Source organism: Arvicanthis niloticus, chromosome 14, assembly GCF_011762505.2.
Source record: "Arvicanthis niloticus isolate mArvNil1 chromosome 14, mArvNil1.pat.X, whole genome shotgun sequence".
Taxonomy (NCBI): Eukaryota; Metazoa; Chordata; class Mammalia; order Rodentia; family Muridae; genus Arvicanthis; species Arvicanthis niloticus.
In genome coordinates, this window is record NC_047671.1 from 2,404,261 (window position 1) to 2,426,966 (window position 22,706).

Sequence of the window (22,706 nt, forward strand, 5' to 3'; positions counted from 1 at the left end):
AACTAACTAACTGACTCACTCACACACTCACTTACTCTAACTCACTATTCTAACTGACCATTCTAACTATTCTAACTCACCATTCTAACTCACCATTCTAACTCACCATTCTAACTGAACTCTCATCTCTTTGTCCTCAGAACTTATACATCTTTCAGAGTACATGATCACATGTTACAAGGTTCATCACAAGTTCACACCAAAATTCAAGTCATAAATTGAAATAGAAGTTTACAACACAGAATGTTTACATGAATACCCATTAGGAGTAATTATCTAACTAGACATTCATCACCTGTCTAGCTCCACAGGTTCGCAGAAAGTTTGAAACTATAACTTAAGAAATTAGTGAAGTTTTGTATAGATAAACCCAGGCAATATTTTCTCTTCTGTCCTGGTACCTATAATAAATTGTGGATTCCCTATAGTGACCTAGGTTAATTGTTTTATGACCTCTTGGAATGTGCTCTGAGCAGGAGAAGGTCCAGTTACTATCTCTCTTGGGGCAATTAACTGATAACACTCAGGAGACTGGCAGAGTTCTCATTGCAGTTTGACTATGCCTAAGGGACTTAATAGCAGTCCCGATATAAAAGAGCTTAATAATCACTGATATAATTTTAGGAATTCTTATAGGATCATCATTAACACTTAAGAAGTCATCTATTTGCCTATATAGTATCACTACAAGATAGTACATCTTCGTGGATCTGCAGAGATCTGCTACAAAGGGGTGTGCTGCTACAAAGGGGTGTGCTATTGCTTGGTGGTAGTAGCATATGTATAACAACAACAACAACAACAATAATAATAATAATAATAATGGGAAAAGCATATTAATAGCAGGAATCTTTCCTAAAATCACCTCCACCACAGCCTTGCTAACGGGGCACACTTGTCGCAGATTATATAATAATCCGAGGCGAGCATTTCAGGATGATCATCTGCTCATTATTAGCTTGTCCCATTATGGCTCCCAACAAGAAAGAAAGAGGAGAGGAAGAGGAGGAGCTAGGAGAAAAAGCAGAGATGTAGAAGCCATGGATGACCATGCATGTATGGAGAGCAGTCCTGGGTAACACCTTACATCTAGGTTAATTACTTGGGTAACACCTCTAATTGTGTGGGCATCATGTTATTTGAACATTACCAAATATATAAAGCTATCGAATAATCTTTAAACATTAGAGTCTCATTTCTACTGAGTACTGTGTAGATGGCAGGATGGTCTGGGCTCAGCAAGCCTTGTGGAGACAGCATGGAAGATTGGCAGAGCCATCTCCCAGTCTGGCATCTCCTGTGTGGCAGGGCCGTTGTTTCTGGCTGGCCATTTCTAGCTATGGTGTGCCCATGGCCTTTGGCAGCTTCCAGCTGTGGAGCACTTGGCTTCAGGCCACAGAGCATGGTAGCTTGAGCTAGAGAGACATCGCGGCTTAGATGCTCGGTCTGTGCAACTCCATTTATTAAATAGTAACAGGAACAAGCCATTGATGGAAAAGATGCACAGCTGGATTCATCATTTGTATTAAGGAGTTATTAATTTCTGGCAGTTGGCACAGATAGTTGTTACAGTGAAGTCCAGGAGATCCCATGGGTATTGAGGCTCCTGGGTGTAGCTGAGGCAAACAAAGATCCTATGTACCAGACCCCACGAAGTCACAGTCAGGACACACACAAGGCTGTTCTTTATGTGTCAGGAAATTGAATGCTGTGTTGCTCCCCCCCTTTTTTAAAGCAAACTATCACTGCTTTTCTTGAGAGAATTTGAATCTTCAAGGAAAAAGCTCTTAATTATGAATATAAATAATAAGAGCCTTCACAGGGGTTGGGAAATAATAAATAACTTTCAGTGTCAGATTATGAATGTTTTACTATTTTTCCTGTATTGCCAGGCAAACTAGCAAAGTTGCAAGCTTTCTGATTGTATGTTTGAAATTAAGCTGCTTCAGGAGGAATTGTCAACTGAGATCCTATTGAGGTCTGGAAATCGTTCTGATGCTTCTAAAATTCTGAGTTTTAATTAGTAATGAAAGATATCTGTGAATATTTTACAGTAGTGAATCAGATTGGCATCTGAAGGAAGGGGCTGCAGCTGCTGTGAAGATTCACAGTATACTCTTTTACCTCTGCAGGATCCTCCTGGTGTAAATGAACACAAAATGAATCAAGTGAATCAAACACTCATCTGCCCTGTCACACGCTCTGGAGGAGTCACGGGGCTTGGAATGAGGCTACAGTTCTTGCATGCAATCAGATGGTTGAGGCAGTTCCAATTGCCATTCAAGGGATTTCTGACAGACTTTGTAATAAGATTGGTATTAAGCAACATACACACATGGGTAGGCCTGCTAAGGTTTTGCATGAAAGCACCACAACTCAAAGGATTATACAACAGAATTTCATTTTCCAACAAGTCAGGGGCTAGAAACTGAGATAAAAGTGTTTTATTTTCATGGCCATTTTCTTTTGAGACTTGTCATCTTAGTATTCATAGATAACATCTTTTTCTATTCATGCTTTTGAGTCTGTGTGGGTACTAGTTTCTTCTCTTTGTACAGAATACCAGTGTATTAGTTACATGTCTAATTGCCATTATCAAAAACCCAAAAAAGGCAACTTAAAAAATAAGAGGATTATTTTGGCTTAAAGTTTCAGTATTTAGCCAATTATTGAGGCTAAATCATGACAGAAGCTTGAGGAGGTGGTTTGTCAGATTCTATCTGCTATCATGTAGGTACCTTTCTCCTTTTCATCCAATCTTGGATCCCAGTCAATGGAAGTTTGCACCCACATTTAGAGTAAGGTTTTCCACCTTAAATGAACAAATCTAGGTAATTCTTCACCAAAGACTTGGTTTTATGTTTTGGTTTTTTGTTGTTGTTGTTGTTGTTGTTGTTATTGTTGTTTTGTGTTTATTAATCCTCTTCCCTTTTCCCTCTTACTCCAGCCCAAAGTACACTGTAGCTGTCTTCAGACATCCATATGAGAGCATCAGATCTCATTACGGATGGTTGTGAGTCACCATGTGGTTGCTGGGATTTGAACTCATGTCCTCAGGAAGAACAGTTGGTGCTCTTAACCACTGAGCCATCTCACTAGCCCCGAAGATTTGTTTTTATAATGAATCTACATCCTGTGAAGGTAACAATTAATGTGCACTATCACAGTCATCTATATTCTATCTGGACCTGGTTTAACCTGATTTTTTGTCTCCAAATACAGTAATATTCTTAGGTAGGACTTGGGTTGGTAACGTTTCAGTAACATAATTATGCTTTTAATATTTTGAATATTAATGAACCTGAATATTAATATTTTGGTCTGATCATATCACAGAAAAATAAATGTATCTGCAGTGGCCTCTGGTCTGTACTTACCCATCATTCTGGCTCAGAGGAAAGAACCCACATGGAACTACAAGTGAGGAGGAGAGAGTTTTTCTCAGGCAACAGCAACATTAGAAAGTGACTCTGAACACAGCCTCAGGAGTGCTGGTGAGTGACTTGTGTGAGCTTCAATGTGTGTCTTTTGACAGGCATGTTTCTAGATGATGCTTTAGCTGAATCACCATTATGACTGAACTTAGTATATGAGTAGACACCACATTGAGCTCCTATGAAGAAACTGAGATGATAAATGTGCATTGGATACAGAGACAGAAAAAAGAGCTCAGGCTGTAAATATTACATACCAGAACTCATGATGTGATTGTGTTTTATTTGTTTGTATAACAGTATTTTCTTTTCTTTGAAAACCATTAGAAAATTTAATATCAGTATTAATACAATTTCAGTAAACTACTAGAATAACCTGGTCACCAATAGAGAAAACCTCTAATGTCCCATTTCTGTCTACTTGTTCCATCTAGTTTGTGTTGATTTCATTAGTTTCAAAGTAACTGATCTTAGCACATGAAAGCAAACTCATTGTGCTGTTTCACAGCTCTCTCATATTTATCCTCTCTTTATCTCTCCCTTCTTCCCCTTTCTTCTATCATCTTTCTTTCTGTCTCTGTCTTTCTGTCTCCATCTCTCTGTCTCTCTCTCATTCACACACACACACATATACACACACACACACTCACACACTCACACATATACAGACACAGTGCTTATCTCTCAATGTGAAATGAGGCATAATTAGCAGGCTGATAGCTTAGTGAAGAAATAGATCAACTAAGGGAGTAAGGAAACAACTGAGAAAAACATTTATCTTCTGTAAGAGTAGAGAGTAAATATTAATTCTAATAAGAAGAATAATGAGAAGATGTAAAATTTATTACTATATATTTGAATAAATATATAAATATTTGAATGAATAAATGTAAAATATATAAATGAATGTATGTGCTATGGATACTTTAACATTGAATTAGCCAGATATGTAATTATTCATTTAAAAGGAAAATAGATAATACTCAATATATTTTATATAATATACAATATATGTGTTTCTATAGTATATGTAGTTTTTATTTACTTAATAGTGACATAACAGAATGAAATAATCAATAGATTTATGAAAATATAGAGTGAGACAATATCCCTTCTACAATAATCTTCTAGTTAAAAAGATGAGGACAACATTGCAATAATAACCACAGGTTACATGTTTTTATACATATTGGATTTAATTGATTTTCATATTCAAAATGAATTAATTAGTTTGGATAAGTATATTTATCCAATGTGTTTATACTTGTAAGTATGGCATAAAAAGAGAGGCTGGAGAGATGGCTCAGTGATTAAGAGCATCAGCTGATTTTTCAATTAGACCCAGATTCAATTCCCTGCACCCACAAGGCAGCTCACAGCTGTTTGAAACTCCAGGATCAGACCCCCTTATGCAGACATACATGTAAGCAAAGCACCAATGCACATAAAATAAAAACATAAATTTAAATGTTAAAAAAATAAGAACAGAAAAACATATAATAAGAACTTATTTTGGCTCATGTTTTCAGGGTACAGGGTATGGTCAATTATTGAGGCTACGTCATGACAGGAGTTTCAGGAGGTAGCTTGTTAGATCCCATGATTCTTCATCTGCAAATACAATAATATTATCAGGTAGGACTGAAGTGAACACATGCAGATGCATGCACATACACATACACACACACAGACACACACACACACACACACACACACACACACAAATAAAAATCTTCAAATAACGGACTTAGCAAGTAAGAGATGCTATATAGCTCAGTGGTAGGAAGCTTGCCTACTACGCATGGGGCTCTGGATTTGATTCCCATGACTGCAAGAATAAAGAGATTGAAAAACTGAAGATGAAGGAAAGGAAAATTTTAAGAGCTGTTGGATGGTTACCTACACAAGACCTGCACAATGATATCACTAGCTGACATGTTGATGTGGATGGGGAAAATATATATTTAACAATTAAACAAGGGAAATGGAAAAGGGGCTTATTGTCCAGAGTATATTTTCAAATGATAATTATGAAAAAAATTATAAAATAGTACATCATTATTAGAAAAATGCAGGCAATTTCCACAGAACTGCTCTCATTGCCTTAATTGATGTATAAAACTACCTGATTGTTATGGTATGGTTGATTTAATGGAATTGATTTTAACAAGTTAAAATCACTCCAGTAGGATTGTCACCTGTGAAACTATCTGGCTTGCCTTAATTGATGTGGGAAACCAATGTGAGAAGCACCTTCTGGTAGTACCCAGAAGAAAGATCAACTCACCTTTTGCCTCAGAGTTGATGTGCTCTTTGTTGCCTCCACTGTTAATTCTTTCACTCTTAGAAGAACCAGTGCTTCTAAGCTTCACCCTGGAAAGAACCAATGGCTCACAAAGAACCTTTGGGGCTTCTAGCAATGGACTGGGACTACTGAGGCTTAGACTGCTTGTCTGGACTGAATACCTTCCAGTTGTTGTCCTCCAGTGAGAGCTGAAGTGAGCCTGTTACGACCTTTCTGGTGTTCACCCTCAGGACAAAGATATAGCCTGCTCTATTTGAAATTTGCTATTTGAAAGACACTTAACAAATTCTTAAGTTCTATGTATTCAACTGCTTGATTCTGTTCCTCTAAAGAGCATCAACCAAAGCGCGGGGGGGGGGGGGGGAGAGGGAAGAGATGTTCTGGATTTCCCATTGGTTCTGTTTTATGTTCGGTAATTAATATTTATTTAGCGTTTTATAGAATATACTTTAGCATATTTTCTTGTTATTTCTTTTGGTTAGGCGACTATGTTAGATCCATGATGCTATACACAGGTATTCTATATAAATCACTTGATCAAGAAATACAAATATATATCAATTTCACTTTTTCCTGGTATGATAATTATGATCACTTGGTGAAAGCACTTTATTTCTATAATTTTTTCTACTGTAATATTTATATATTCCATTTCCAATACTCTATTTGGTTAACTAGAGGAAACCAAAATTACATACCAGATAGAGGAAAATTACAAGGAACTTGAAGCTTGTAATAATTAACATTATTTTTCTAGAGAAAATACCTTGAAGCTATGCAAATTTTCCTGCATTATCACGAAAGTTGGGCCCATTAAATTAGGTTTATCTCCTAACCCATAGAAATTGCCTGTAGCAATTTTATCTGAAGTATAATGGTGATTTGCTATTTTTATATTTATTATATAGATATATCCCTGGGCTCTATACCTATATCCTTTGTCTTTTTTAGTTGTTAATGATTTATAACAACATAGACTTATGGAAACTTATGCTTTAAGCTTTAATATTATGCAATAATTACTATGTATGGCTTAAAGTATGTTTTTTGATTGTTTGTTTTGTTTTGTTTTTTTGAGACAGTGTTTCTCTGTGTAGTTCTGGCTGTTCTGGAACTCACTCTGTAGACCAGGCTGGCCTCGAACTCAGAAATACGACTGCCTCTGCCTCCCAAGTGCTGGGATTAAAGGCATACGCCAGCACAGCCCAGCACTTAAAGTATCTTAACTTTAGTCCTTAGGATCACTTTTTTGCTTCAGCTTTGGACAGGGTTAATTTTTTAAAAAGAGAAAGTAAAGCTGATGTTGAGGATAAAATAGACATATAACCATAGATATAATATGCAGAATGGTTTTCTCATGGAGTATAATCATTACACCACTTAAATTAGTACAGAGGCTCAAACTTGGATGTTGGGTTATTTGCTATAGCAAATGCAACTTATTGCTGGCTATACCACTGAATAAAGTGGTTTACCCTTCCTTTGCTCAAAACTATTCATTGCCAGTAGTCAGTCCATTGGGGTGGGCAGTGCTTCACTGGTACCTTCCCATCTGTGACAAAAACTTGACAAGTCCAGTCTAGGCTAAACAGATAACCACAACTGCTGTGAGTTCATGAGTGGAATGTGTATATCAGAGTTAAAAGGCAGCCTTTTGTAACACACCTTCTCATTCTCTGGATCATTCATTCTTTTAGTTTCATCTTCCACTTATGTCCCTTAAGACTTGGAAGGGCAGCTATAACTGTCTTTGTTAGAGCTGAACATTCCACCATTACCTCTTCTAGGGTCTAGTTGTGGCTTTCTTAACCACTGCTGGCTGAAGTGGGAGTTTTGCTGATGAAAGCTGGGCACAGCAGTCATTTCAAATGACAAATTAGATCTGTGTCCCTTTAATATGAATGGAATATTTTAAGGTAGGACTTAAGAAGTAGGAAACTCTAATCATGAGACTAAGAGATTAAACAGTTGTGTTGTTTTCTGTTAATTTCCAACATGGTAGTTCTGATAACAATAATAAAATACTGATGATTAACTCATAGTCATTACTGAGACATGTCTGATAAAGTGTTTACAGCCATCCAAAGCAATTCTTTTTGTTCATCCATTTTATAAGAAATCAGAAAGGAACATAAAATGTTAATTCTAGTGGTAATGTTATCCCTGACACATTACTTGATATTGTTCACTAGTGCACTGTCAATATTAAAGATATCCCAGTAGGGTTTTGGGTCAGTTACTCAGCCTCTTAATCATTATAATAAAATATGAAACAACAATAAAAGAGAAGCCATTAGTTACATAAATTGCAGACAGGATACATGTGGGGATTAGAGAGGAAAGGGAGGTAGAGGAAAGAATGTACTTACAAACAAAGAATGTAGATAGAACAAAGACATGGACTATTTTAGCTCACCCTCAGTTCAATACGTACATTGACTGCCTACTGCTTTGATGCTGATTTGTCTTAACACTTGAGCACCTCTCAGCGTTTATACATGGTGTCTCATTTAGAGACTGCTTGGTACAAAAGTTGTGGATTCATTAACTTATTATATTGTAAATTTGAAAAATACCATTACTAATCTCAAAAATGTTGGTTGTCTTCTTGTATGACATTTAATTACAATATACAGTTTGGTTCTTTGACTGCATAAATATTGTTTATGTCAATTTCAAAATCAGTTTTAATTGTATAAATGTGAATCCAGAAAAGAAAATAAATCTTTAAAACCTAAATAAATACTGAAAATATAGTCATACCTATGTCAGAACCCAATGGGTTGTTTAAAACACTCAAAAAATCTTGCATGCATTTTGTGTAGTCTTTAGTTTGTTGGAAAATGAGAACGGGTGTTTGTAATGGTTAGGATGTTAGGCAGGGGTTAATTTAAAACATATATACATTAAACTAAAGTGTATTTGTTAAAGCAACACAATGTGCTTTTTAAGGAAATTTTATGAAATGTGAACTTGGGTGTTGCGGCCCGAGCTACGCCACATTTGGGGGGCCAAAATGTTGCGAACCACTCTGCCCCACGATTAGGGGCCAAAATGTCGGGGACCGATCTGTCAGTGTTGGAACCCTTACTGCCAAAAGCCTTGGGAACTAAATTGTTAGAGCCCGCATTGCCCCAAGCTGCTCCAGTCTGCGGGTCGGGGTTCAGCAAGAGAGAGAGTGAGGATGACGAGAAGAATGGAGATCAGACAAAGTGTGATTCAATCCCATTTATTCTTCAGTCTCTCTTCTTCTCTCCAAATCCCTAGTTCCAGGTCCCTAGTTCCTAGAACCTAATCCTAGTTCCAGTTGCTAGTCTCTTTCCCAGTTTCAAGTTCTAGTCTCAAGTCTCATCCAAGTACAAGTGTCTAATTCCTAGTTCCTGGTTCTTCTTCCAAGTGCCAAGTGCCTAATTCCTAATAATCATTTTTTTCTGTCTGCCTCTTGCCTTTTATATGTCTCACTTCTAGGCCACACCTCTAAGTCACCCCTTTAAGTCATGCCCTTAGGTCTTGTCTCTAAATCTGATCTCTAAGTCACACCCTTAAGTCACACACCTTTAAGTCTCACACACCCAAGGGAAAATCTTGGGTATCTCAAACAAGATGTTATCAGAGTGTGCTCAGCTGTTGTAGGCTATTGCAACCAAGTCTCTTATCAGGGTATATGGCTCAAGATGGCTGCAAGGATGATAGCCGCCTTCTGTTGGCTCCCCACACTTGGGGACAATAAATAAGCATGGCATTTATTTTCAAGTATGATATTAGTGATATCAACTATGTGTTTGTATTTCCATAGCAATTCATAGGTATCTAATAGATATAAATATTGAGTACATATATGACCAAGTATAAGTTGAAAGTATTTTCTTGCACAGCATTTTAGCAGCTGCAGTAGCTTTATTTCCATGGTAAAACAAAATAAAATACTTAATGAAGGGTGTATACGTAGGTTAAACAACAAAATAGATGTAATATTATGCTCAAAATTACTAATTCCATTAACTTAGTCTCCAGTATATTGGGGATATAGGATTGGGAGAGGGAAGAATTGGCTTTTTTTAACAGGCTATAGATTTCACCTTTCTTCCCCGGGGTTCACTACTAAGAAGAGTTTGGGATCACAGATGCTTGAAGCCCCTGCTGTGCAAAGAGACAGGTTAACTGATAAGGCAGAGGGAGGCAGACAATAGAACCTGCCTTTGTCCCACAACCATATAAATAAAGGAAAACGATCAATAAAATTCGATTTAATTGTTTTGAAGGATAGAAGGGAGTATAATAGTAATTGTTTACATGTTTGTAAGTAAAAATAGAATAAGGAAATCAAAGCCTTTGATCTCCAATGTAGAAAACAAAGGCATGAAGATAGAATGAATGACAAAGATACTTCAAAGGAAATTTGAAAAAGTCTGTGTCAGAGCAACAGCTCGACACTTTGAGCATGTTCTACATGGGATTTCTGGGATTGCTTAGCCTGGTATGATAAAATTAGAGCCTAGAGGGCTTATACAATAAGTAAAAGGAAATTTGATTAAAGTAAACTACATAAATGTATAAATAATTAAGGCTTTAGATCTTAAATTGGTGGTCATAAGCAGGGGATAGGGAGTCTAACCTACCTCAGACAGTAGAAACTTAGGCCTTGATGTCATTATTAAAAGTTAATTTTATAAGAACAAAACAGGAGATAGTAATGGAACACTATCTCAACAAATTATAATATTTGTTTAGATTCTTAAAATTGCTTTGAGTTTCTTTTCTTCTTCAAAATATGTGTGGTTATGAGTTTGGTGGTTATATTAAAATTCCTCTGGGAGAGAGATCAAGTTATACCTTGAATGATTTCAAGTCACTGGACCAAGGAAAGAGGCTCTGCATTTGTGTTGACAAGAAAGGAGAAAAGGCTTTGGACCCCTTCCAGAATGATATGAATCAGATACAATAGAAGACCCCTGAAGATCTTGACTACAGAAAAGAAAAATTCAAGAAAATCAAATAGGACTGGTAGCTTGATAAGCTGATTCCTTAACATGGGAACAGACCAATAACTGGCTTAGAGATAAAAATGTCTCTAGACAAAATTTCAGCTAAAACTAGATAAGAAGTCTTGTTGGTTATGGAATCCTTAAGATTCTTCATCCAGGAGGAAGATTTGTCATGAATTGGTTATCAATCAAATTAACTCATAAAAGGATAGTTGTCTTTCACTTGCTCAAAAAGGAGCAAAAATTCATCCTTACCTGATCTGTGTACCTTGCAAAATCCATACGATTATGTTAATAGTACTAATATTTTGGCTATAAGATTCATATACTGCAGAATTTGCAGCTCTGACAAGATTCATTGTGGGGATGCTGAAATGACCTGCTGTTCTAGCTTCCTGATTCCTGATACTGTCCAGAGACTTGCTTCTAGAAGAACTTAAGGAATTACTGATGATTCCAGATGACCTTACTTCATCTAACCTTTCAGACAGATCCAATCCAAACTACAGTCAAATCCTGAGCCTTCTAAGAATACAGAGACTGGATAACAGATGCTAAAGCTAGCTTCCTTAAGCCTAACCAAGCTAAGTTTTCCTAGCTGTCTCCACTCCATTAAAAACATCCTTGTTGCCCCTATTTAGCAGGAACACTTTGTGAAGAGCCATCATCCCAATCCCTTAGGTTTAGGTGTCTGATTATGATTATTTTTCAAATTATATTTAAGTTGTCATTTTAAGGAATAATTTGGAAATGGTCATAATTTTGAACAGGAGGAATAGATGGGATGGATTACTAAATTTATTATTAAGCAAAGTATTATGTAGCCACAAACTGATAGAAATTTTTATAAGTGATAAAAATTGGAGTTATAATTTTACATTAGTACAGAATTTATAGATTGAAGCAGATTTAAGGTTTTCATTGCTATAAATTTCTTATATTGACACAAAATTTGAAAGTAAGATTGTTAGTCTTAGATAGACATTGCACCTATGCAACTCATTTAAGAATACAAGACTTTGACCCAGTTTCTAATAGCTGCTATTACAAACTGTTTAGGATGATTAAGTAACATAAGTTAAGGGCCACATAGTAAACTCATGGTTATATTAGACACTAATATAATTATAGTAAATTGTTTTCAATATTACTCAACTAGAAAGAATAGTTAAAGTTTAACAGTTCAAACATACTTTGCATAGATAGTCTCCAAAAACATTAGAAATCCACAGAATGTTACATTTAAAGTTATTTCATTATTAAGGATCATTTGACAATGAGACATGTCTGCTCCTGACAGCTTCCCCATTCCCCTTCAAAGAAGAATTTAGGCATCAAAACCTCCATGTGGAGTTGTTCTGGTTATTTCCAGATAGCCACTGAACAAAAATTATCCTATTCATCTACAGACAAACAATACAATTCAAGAAAGGACACACAACAGAGGATAGTTGAAAATTTAGCTCTACAGAGTAAACAAGTCCTTCACAGTTCCTGTTTCATTTTAAGGTCTATCAGATGGTTCTGGGCCAAAAACCTGAAACATGCTCCAACATTTTGAGGAATGGGGGACTATCCAAGTAGTTAACTGTCTCTACAAATTTGGTTAAATTTTGGAAGCTATGCTTTGGTGTTTCCTATATATTCAGGCAGTATTTAATTCATTCTCAGATTTCTGACAGGGTTGAAGATTAATTCTAGTCTCAATAAAACTTAAGTTGTTTAGCATTGAGAGAGATGATATAAATTTGAAAAGATGGTTTTTAGATGGTAATGCAAGCTTAAATCATGACATAACTCAGGTATAGAATTGTAAACTCTTTAAGTTAGAATAGATGGTAGAATATCTAATTGACAAATATGGTAGACTAGATTTTACTTATATATCATACTTAAGTATTTTATCTAATTGACAAATATAGTGAAGTAGATGTTAATTATATATCATACTTTGTAATTTACATAATTGTTATGATTATGCACAATTTGTACCTAAAAGAAGAGCTTTCTTTTCTTTTAATTTGAACAGAAAAGGTGAGGTTTTGGGGATTGGTTCTAATTCTTTGTCTTAACTAAGATACCAGAATGATACTGGAATCTCTGCTTCTAGACACTAAATGAAGACTGCCCCGAGTTGGCTCTAATTGAGAAATAAAGTTGCCAATGTCCAATGGTTAGGCAGGGTGAAACAGACAAGATTTTTAGACTGTTTAGGCGAACACTTTATGACAAATATTTTATCACTTTAATGGAGTATATATTTCCCTTTGTTTTATATTTCTATACATAGTGCAACACAGTATGACATGATTTCATTTGTTATGTTTTGTTTTGTTTTTCAAGATAGGGTTTCTCTGTGTAGCCCTGGCTGTACTGGAACTCACTCTGTAAACCAGGCTGCCTTAAACTCAGAAATCTGCCTGCCTCCACCTCCCAAGTGCTGTCATTAAAGGTGTGTGCCACCACTGTCTGGCTATGATTTCACTTGTGATATATGATTTTATGAATTTTGAGTTTTGATGGCCTGTAATACCCAACTCAATGACATAGAATGAATTTCTGTTCAATCAGCAATTTTGTTCCTTATCTTTTAACTTTAGTTCATAGTCTATTTTCTTTTTTTTTTCAAAATAGAAGTACTTTTATTTACTTTTTTCTTTTTTTAAATTTTATTTACATTTAAGATGACATCCCCCTTCCCCATTTTCCCTCCCTAGAAAACCCCTGTCCCATGGCCCCCCTTTCGTTTTTACTTTTATAGAATTTTATTTAAATGTTAATCAAAGGATTTATAAGTTTGGTAATGCTCAGTCAGAAGCATAACCCAATAGCCAACCTAGATATAAAAACTATCTTTGACTGGTGGAGACATGTGAACATCTGCCTCCATGCCCCCTCTCTCTTTCTCTCTCTCATCACCTAGCTTCTCCTCTCCTTCATCTTCTCTCCTTACTCCATCTCTTCCTCTCAGTACTCCTTCCCACTTAGCTCCTCCTACATATCACTCTTCCTGTTAAAGTAAAAGTTTTCTCTCAAAATACAATTAGAGCATACCTATTCCTAATTGTACCAGTGAGGTACAAGATAGTCCTAATACCCAGTCCATCATTTTGTTGACTAACCAGAACCTCTGTCATCTCTTCTAACTAAAACACTTACTTTTAATCCTGGCTTTTTTGGGGCTTTAGAATGAATGTCAGCTGAAAACCATCTACTCAGATCTTTTCTCTCAAAGTAAATAACCAGGATTGGCTATGAGACTTATAGGTCTTCAACCCAGTCAGAAATCCAGAATGACTGAGTTAACTGAAGTTATGGGAAGCACTAAACATAGCTTCTAAAACTTAGCCAATTTATAGAGACCGCTGAACACCTAAAAATCCCCTATACTACTAAACGTTGGAGCATCAAATCTTCAGCCTTCTAGCCCAGAGTCATCTGACAGACCTTAGTGATGCAGGATTATTAAGGGCTGATTACTCTGTATAGGTAGATATAATCAGTCGACTATTCTGCATGTGTGTCCTTTTCTGGACAGTAATTTGTCTGTGGATGGAAAGAGGCAATTCTTGCCTAGTGGCTGTCACCACACAACTGGAGTAACTCCAAGGATGCTCAATTTCTTCTTAGAATCCATGACAGGAAGCTGTCAGGAGCAGACAGGTCTCTAATCAGAATGGACATTAATATATAAATATTTGTAACATCAATTCTATGGACTTCTGATGTTTTGAAAACCAACTATCCATGTAAGGTAACCTGGACTGTTGTCTGTTCACTCCTCTCAGCTATTTCTAAATAAAATATGGGAAACCTCCTAACAATAAACTCAAAGTCATGAATTTGCTATAGTCCCTTAACTCATAGGTTAACCATCCCAAATCAGTTAAAAAAGTTAAAGAAGGACTGGGTCTAGGCCTTGTATTCCTAAATGTGTTATACAGGCACAATGCCCATGAGAGCATCAACATTCATCTCACTTTTATATTAATAAGAGGCTCATACCAATGAAAACCTTAAATTTGAAATCAAAGTAAATTTTGTACTATTTAAGAAATTATAACTTCATCTTGATAATAATTATACAGATTTCTACCAATAGGTTATGGCTATGCAATAAGTCCTAGCTAATCCTCCCTGTTCCAACAAAACCACTACTTTTCCCTAGAAAGACAAACCATTATTAACCACATTAGTCCCCAAGCCCAGGGAATAGGGGTGCTGACTCTTTAACTTCTTCAAGCTGATTAAGGGCGTTGAGATATTAGAAGAGGGGTGGGGGAAAGAGTAAGTTGATAAACCTCTGATGCTGTGTCTTCACTGAATCAAGCTGGAATTCCAGGACATTGGAGGTTTGGGCAGGTCTGCTCAGTATGCTTGATGAGTAGATACACCAAGGCTGTGTATTCTTCTGCTCTGAGATCAGATCCGTGCCTTCCCTAGGGTGCCTCCTAACTCAGTTTCCAGAGGGGAGCAGATCGGCTGGGAGACTGCTGGAGCCACTCCATAATCTATTTTCAATAATTACTTTTCTAATAAGTGCTCTGATAGTGAATAAATAAAGTGCATTAAATAATTGGAAACAAGAGTCAATCACTTTCCCTCACTTTACCTAGTGCTGGGAGATAATGTAACTATTATTAATTACATTATGTAATAAAAACAAACAATGCCAAAAAGTCAGAAACAAGATACCTTTAGAAATTCTGCATCCTATTTCATTGCCATTGTATATCTTGTAGATCATCCTAAGAATGGGGCCACAGCTGTTGCACATTGATCCAGTCCACTAAGTTTCACTCTGTTCCATTTTAATCCATGAATTTAGAAAATCTAGAGTGACTAGATTTTGTTTGATATTTCTAGAAAATAAATTATAGCTGTATAAATAGCCTTGAAAATTTATGTTCTTATGTAAACAATAAAAGAATAAGAAATTTTAAACAGAATAATTCATTTAGGTACAAAGAAACATCTGTATATTTGATTTTCTTGTAATGTCTAATATAATGTAGGATTTTTATGTTATGTGTGTGTGTATGAGTAATATGGATTTCTCTTTGTAATGAAAAAAATCCTTTAACAGTTTTACTTTTATGTGGCTCAAAAAATTAATTTTAAGAAAACAGGTAAATTCTAGCTCAAAATTATTTTTGATAGCATACTATAAATCTCAAAGTACCTCCATTATTTACATGAGATTAAATATTTCTCGGTTCAAGAGTTATTTTTCCCAGTAGATCTCCTACTGGCATTGGTAGTTCTTTCATTTACTTCTTTATGTTGAGGAATTTCAATCTATTTTCTTAAAGAAGCAAACACATTTTACAAGTTAATAGTCCTGGCATGACTCCTACTAGTAAGGCATTTGTAAGTTCAGGGAAACATGGTTACATTCTGATCCACCTGTGACAATAGCTGCTAAGCTTTTTTTTGAAACATTGAGTAATGTCACCAGTTCCCACATCAATGGATCTGGATGTGGTGAATTTATGCTAGTGGGAGTAAGGGATAAACTGATAAATACTATTAATATGATTATCGTATCAATTGTGTTATCTGTCTATCTCACATTGGTCACAGGAATCAACTTAAAGTGGATTAAAACCTTAAATATAAGGGCTGGAACTCTGAATGTACTGTAGGAACACAGGTTAAATGCTTCAGGACATTGGAATGGCGGGACGTTTCTTTTTTTAAGCTTATTTTTATTTTGTATAAACATTTGCCTTTATGTATGAAAGTGCATTGTATGCATACATTGCCCCAGGAAGGAGAAAAGTGTGCCCAATCCCCTCAATTGGAGGTAAGGACAAGACAGGTATGAGTTCTTATCTGGGAGCTTGTAAGTCAACCTAGGCCTTTTACAAGAGCATCAAACATCCTTAAACATTAAACAGTATCACTCCCTGCAAGCTCTTTTGTTTTACCAGACCATGAAACTAAAGAAAAATAAACATTAAGAATTATCTTCAAACAAAAAGCTTTCAGGTGGTAAAGGAAACAAAAAATTTGATAAAGAGGCAACCAATATACTGGAAAAAAGCACTGGCAAACTCTCCATAAAAATAAAAGGCTAATGCTGAGGCACTAAACAGAAGTCCCAAAATGCAAAAGCAAGGCCCAGGAGGCCTCATTTCAAATATGTACTATACTATAAATAGAAATCACCCAGATGATATTTGAATGGCCAACAGGTATAAGAAAAATAATCAAACTTCATTGATCATCAGGAAGATAGAAATCCAAATCACAAGCAATCATTTGTTTTTCATCTTGACACTATCTATTCTTAAACAAGTGCTAATGAGAATGTGTCCAAAAGGGAAATTTTTTACATCATTTGTGGAAATGTAAATTACTATAGACATTACAGAAAATAAATATGGAGTTTCTCCTAGTATTTGAAGATACCTCTCATGGACATGTCAAAAAGGAAATGAAATAAATATACTAAAGATATTCCTGTAGTCACATCTGTATTGAAGCATTATTCACTAAAAGCAAGAGTCAGAAACAAACTATGTGCTCATCGGTTGAACAGGAAAAGAAAACTTACGCCATATGCATAGTAAAGCACTTACCTTCTGTTCAAAAGAATGGGATCTCGCCATTTATGAATAAGGTTAAAACTGAAAACTTTATCCTACTTGACACATAAATGAGGTATAGAGAACATGTACTTACAAATAATGCTATTAACTGTGTACTTACCCAAACTGGGCCCTTAGAAGTTGAAAATAGAATGGTAGTTACCAAAAGCTGGAGAGGAGAGAGAGAGAGAGGAGAGAGAGAGAGAGAGAGAGAGAGAGAGAGAGAGAGAGAAAGAAGATGAATAAGAAGAAGAAGAAGAAGAAGAAGGAGGAGGAGGAGGAGGAGGAGGAGGAGGAGGAGGAGGAGGAAAAGGAGGAGGAAGAGGAGGAGGAGAAGAAAGAAGGGAAAGGAAAGAAAGGGAAGGGAAGAGAGGAGGAAGAAAAAGGAAGTAAAATAAGAAAAGGCATTTTATTTGTTCTTGTATGTCAAGAATAGAAATTATGATAGTGTATAGTAGTTGTTTTATAAACTAGAAGAGCTAGTTATGGTGATATATACACTTAATTTCAGCATGTAGGTGAATTGGAGGATAGCCAGATCTGCAGGGCAATAAACTGAGACACTTTTAAAACAAACAAATGAAATCTGTTAGCATTTTGTCTAAGCTCTGCCCCACAGTTACCTGGCAAGGGCCAGGTGTGCCTGACTCACTGTAAAAGGGGCTGCTTGGCTCCTCCCCTCTTACTCTCTTGCCTTCTTGCTCTTGCTCTGTCCTCTTGCCCCTTCCCCCTCTCTCTCCATTCTCCTACTCCCTCTCTCCTTGTGCTCATGGCCAGCCTCTACTCCTCCTCCTCTCTCTCTCTCTCTCTCTCTCTCTCTCTCTCTCTCTCTCTCTCTCTCTCTCTCCTCCCCCTTCTCTGTCTTTACTACTCTCCAAACTCCCCTCCCCATGCCTTGAATAAACTCTATTCTATACTATACCATCCAGAGGCTGGTTCCTCAGGGGGAAGAGATGCCTCAGCATAGGTCCAGGGAGGCACTCTCTTCCCCAACACCCGACTACACATCCACCAAACATATTCCTTATCTCTTTATCATTTTATAAACACAAGAACATCTATAGGAAAGAAGTTTGAAAGTTTTCAGCACAAAAAAAGATTAACATTTGAGGCAAAAGCATATGATATGTTTGAGTACATATCATATAATATATTTATATAATTATGTAAAATATACATATGTGAGTGAAAAATTATTGGGGAAACTGGTCTAAATTTTAAAGCCATCTGTTTCAAATTTATGAGAGGTTATGTGTAAACATTTCTCACATACTTATAGATTTGCAGTCAATCAGCCTCATTTGATGAACAGCTAGTTTTATTTGCTATTTTATGAAAGTATCTATATTTGCTTATACTGATTATTGAGTCACAAGAAGATTCATTTATCATTACTGATGTTGATTAATTTATGTTTATGTTTACATTAGATGAACCTATGGCTAATTGTATAAATCAGTCAGTAGTTGTAATAATGACTTTATAATAGTAATTGCTAAATACACAGAAGAGCTACTGATCAAGCTTGATGTGTATATGCTCTCTCAGAAAATGTTATAAACACATTCAGTTTTTAGTACAAAAAATAGCGAAATTTCAACTCACAGACCACATGAAGTTCATGAAGAAGGAAGACCAAGTGTGGATGCTTTGGTCCTACTTAGAAGGAGTAACAAAATATTCAAGAGAGCAAATATGTAGACAAAGTGTGGGACAGAAACTGAAGGAGGGGCCGTCTGGAGGCCATTCCACCTGGGTATCCATCCCATGTGCAGTCACCAAAAGTAGACAATGATGTAGATGTCAGGAAGTGCATGCTGACAAGAGCCTGATATAGCTGTCTTCTTAGAGGTCTGCCAGAGTCTGACATATTCAGAGGCAGATGCTCACAGCTAAGCACTGATCTGATCAAGGGTTTCCCAATGGAGAAGTTAGAGATAAGACTGAAGGAGCTGAAAGGGTTTGTGGCCCCATGAGGAGAGCAACAATATCAACCAACCAGAGCTCCCAGGGTCTAAACCACCAGCCTGGGAGCACATAGGGAGGAACCCATGACTCCATCTGACCATGTAGGGGAGGATGGCCTTGTCAGGCATAGGTGGGAGAGGAGATCCTTGGTCCGTCCCATTAAGGCTGAACAATGAGTGGGGGGGGGAGCAATTTGAGGGTGGAGAGGTGGGAGTGGGGAGTAGGTGGGGGCACATCCTTATAGAAGCATGAGGAGGGGGGATGGGATAGGAGGTTTCTGGGTGGTGGGGGTAAGGGGGTAAGGGAATAAATCTGAAATGTAAATATAATATTCAATAAAAAATAGCAAAATTATAACCTACAATTAACTTGTGTCAGCAGACTCATACTTTAAGGTAATAGAAGAATATATTAAATAAGTGACAAAAAAGACTGACGATAGGCTGAAATTTAAAAATAAATATTTTCCTTTAATACATACAATCATGAATATTTAATTTCTTCAAGGTCATCAAGATATTGCTTAATTGGGCTTGCCTCTAGTTAAATGAAGCCTCCCCATAGTAGTGATTAAGAGTCTCAAGGCAATCACCACTAGTTATTTATAGATTAAGTGCTTCATCTTGCATACAAACAAACTACATAGATGGCTTTTCATTTGTAATGTTTAGTAAATACACTGACTTTTGAGTTCATATTTATTCCTAAACTCAAATTGTTTTTCATTTTTATCAATTATCTTTCAAAACACCCATTTACACAGAGAAACTTATGAGACAGTCAGCCTCATACATGTTAACTTGTTTTAACTTTGGTTTGAAGTCAGTTAAATTTACTACTTTGACTGAAATTATCTCTACTGGATCATTTAGAACAGCACAAAATATGCCCATTAGAAGAAAGGTTAATATATTAGAACATTTTTCAGAATCTCTCTCTTTTTTGTTTACAGCATGATCAATCATATACTTAGTATAACGCAATCACTTCTCAGGTTTTAACAATCAAACTAATGCCACTGCCAAGTTGAATAAAAGTTAAGTTCTAAGTTTCTGTATAATCCTTTGGTAATGTGAACCCTGAGTGTTTTATGTACACGGAATGCTTCTTAAAGCTTGAGAGGTTCAATTTTTTTTCAAGACTTGAATTTATTTTTTCTCCTTTCTAATTAACTTAAACATTGTATTATACTGGTATTGTCCTTTAAAAAATGTTAAAGACACAAGGAACTTATTACTAATGTAAATAGAATTTATAGGCTTTATGTTTTACATTTAAATATAACACTATAAATAATATACTAGCCTACTACACAGAGGAGTTTCTTTCACTTATAGAGTTCCCTAACTTGTGACGAACTGACTTTCAAATATGATATACAATGGTGATAATATATTAGAGTAAAGCAGCTTAAGTACTTACATAGACTTCTTCTGGAAAGTGTAAGTTATTAATCTATCTCATGAGATTTTTCTAAGTCCACTGTTTGAGAATATTAAGCAAATTGTCCATTTTCTTGCATCTAAATCATTATCAGTTATTATGAGGCAATGATAATAATAATCATAGCTAATATATGTGGTGGCTCTAACTATGAATTAATCAATACAAATGATTATAATATTGTCCATCTCATAAGAATATTTCAAAAAATTTAAAATACTTTTATTAACAGTAATTATAAAACTGATTACATGAGATATCTTACCTCCCAAGAAGATGAGGGTGGTAGACTGAAATTCAGTCAACAAATAGAAACAACAAAAATAGGAATGGCTTTACAGTTTGAGAACTGTCATACTTCTTAACCCAATGAGTAAATGTTCTAAAAGGACAAAACAAACCAAAATTTTCTAATATTGATTCTTAAGGACAAACTACAATTATGAGACCCTTTCTCACGTTAAATGGCAAATGATAAATCAAAAAAGGACCCTGAACAAACCTGTAGAGCCTCTTGCTCCTTGACCTGATCCTCTGTAAAAATATGAAAATAAATATTTTTGAAACATCTCATTATTTAATCAACAACACAGCAGATATGTTGCCCTTTGTCTCTGTCTCTCTCTCTGTCTCTCTGTCTCTCTCTCTCTCCCCTTCCCTTGACTCTCTTCCTTTCCTCAATACCATCATGTCTCTCTGCAGCCTTCTTCCTTCCCTTTCCTCTTTTTTGCCTAACTTTGGTTTATTGGTTATTTTATTCATTTACATTTCAGTTGTTATCCCCCTTCTTGGTTTTTCTTCTGCAAACCACCTATCCCCTCCCCCTCCCTCTTGCTTCTAAAAGGGTGCTCCCCAAATCACTCACCCACTTCTGTTTCATCACCCTAGCATTCCCCCAAACTGGGTCATCAAGTCTTCACAGGACCAAAGGCCTCCCCTCCCATTGATTCCAGACAAGTCCATCCTCTGCTACATATGCAGTTGGAGACATGTATCCCTCCATGTATATTTTTTGGTCAGTAGTTTAGTCCTGGGAGCTCTGGGGGGTGTGGTTGCTTATAATGTTCTTTCTGTTTCCAAACTTTTTAAAAACCAGGTGTGACCCACAAGAATGTTCTTCTTAGGATTGCATTTTTTGATGTGTTCACTTTACATTCTGTTTTCTCTTCTAGAATCCTGTGATGGATCCTCTCAAACCTTTCTCTCTAAAAATATGTCTTATGCGCTTAGCATTTGATTTAAATTTTCAGCACCAGAAAATATCTATTTAACTTTCAATTGCATTAAATGATACCTGTTCCTCTTAAGCCTGTAATCATATTGAACATGCTTCCTATATTATATTTAATATAGGAATCTTATATTTACTTTGATTATGTTACACTTCCTTTCAGTGGCTTGGGAATTTTTGACAATTTCAGATGTCCATTAATCAGTATGGTATGCTTGGAATTCTTTAGTGACATAATTTTTTCATTTTTATATTTAACTTGTTAATTTGTAAGAATACATATAAGATATTTGAATGATCTAGTTTATTTGCTGTTCTCTGAACTACAATGCAGTAAAGAATTTGATTTTTAAATTTATATGAATATGTAAGATAAAATATTCTAGGTATAAACGGATAATTATTAGGGTAAATGAAATTAAAAACTGTTTTTATAATTCACCAGAGAAGTTTTTCATAGAGATATTTGCTTCATTGTTGGTGAAGAGAATCTGAGTCCATGGCCCTGAAATAGGGAGTCTGTTACCACCAGTTGTCAGGAGGATGTCCCTGGTGTTGGCTACTGAGGACATATTGATGTCTGAGGGCTGTGCAGAAGCAGCCACACCTCTTACCTAGACATCTTGGGAACGCTGGCTGTGGGGGCATGAGAATGAGAGAGCAGACCCCCAGCCCCTGCCGGCTCCAATACTCAGAACAGTCAACACATTGTAGGAGCTCTAGGTGAGGCCCCCAAGGATATGAATG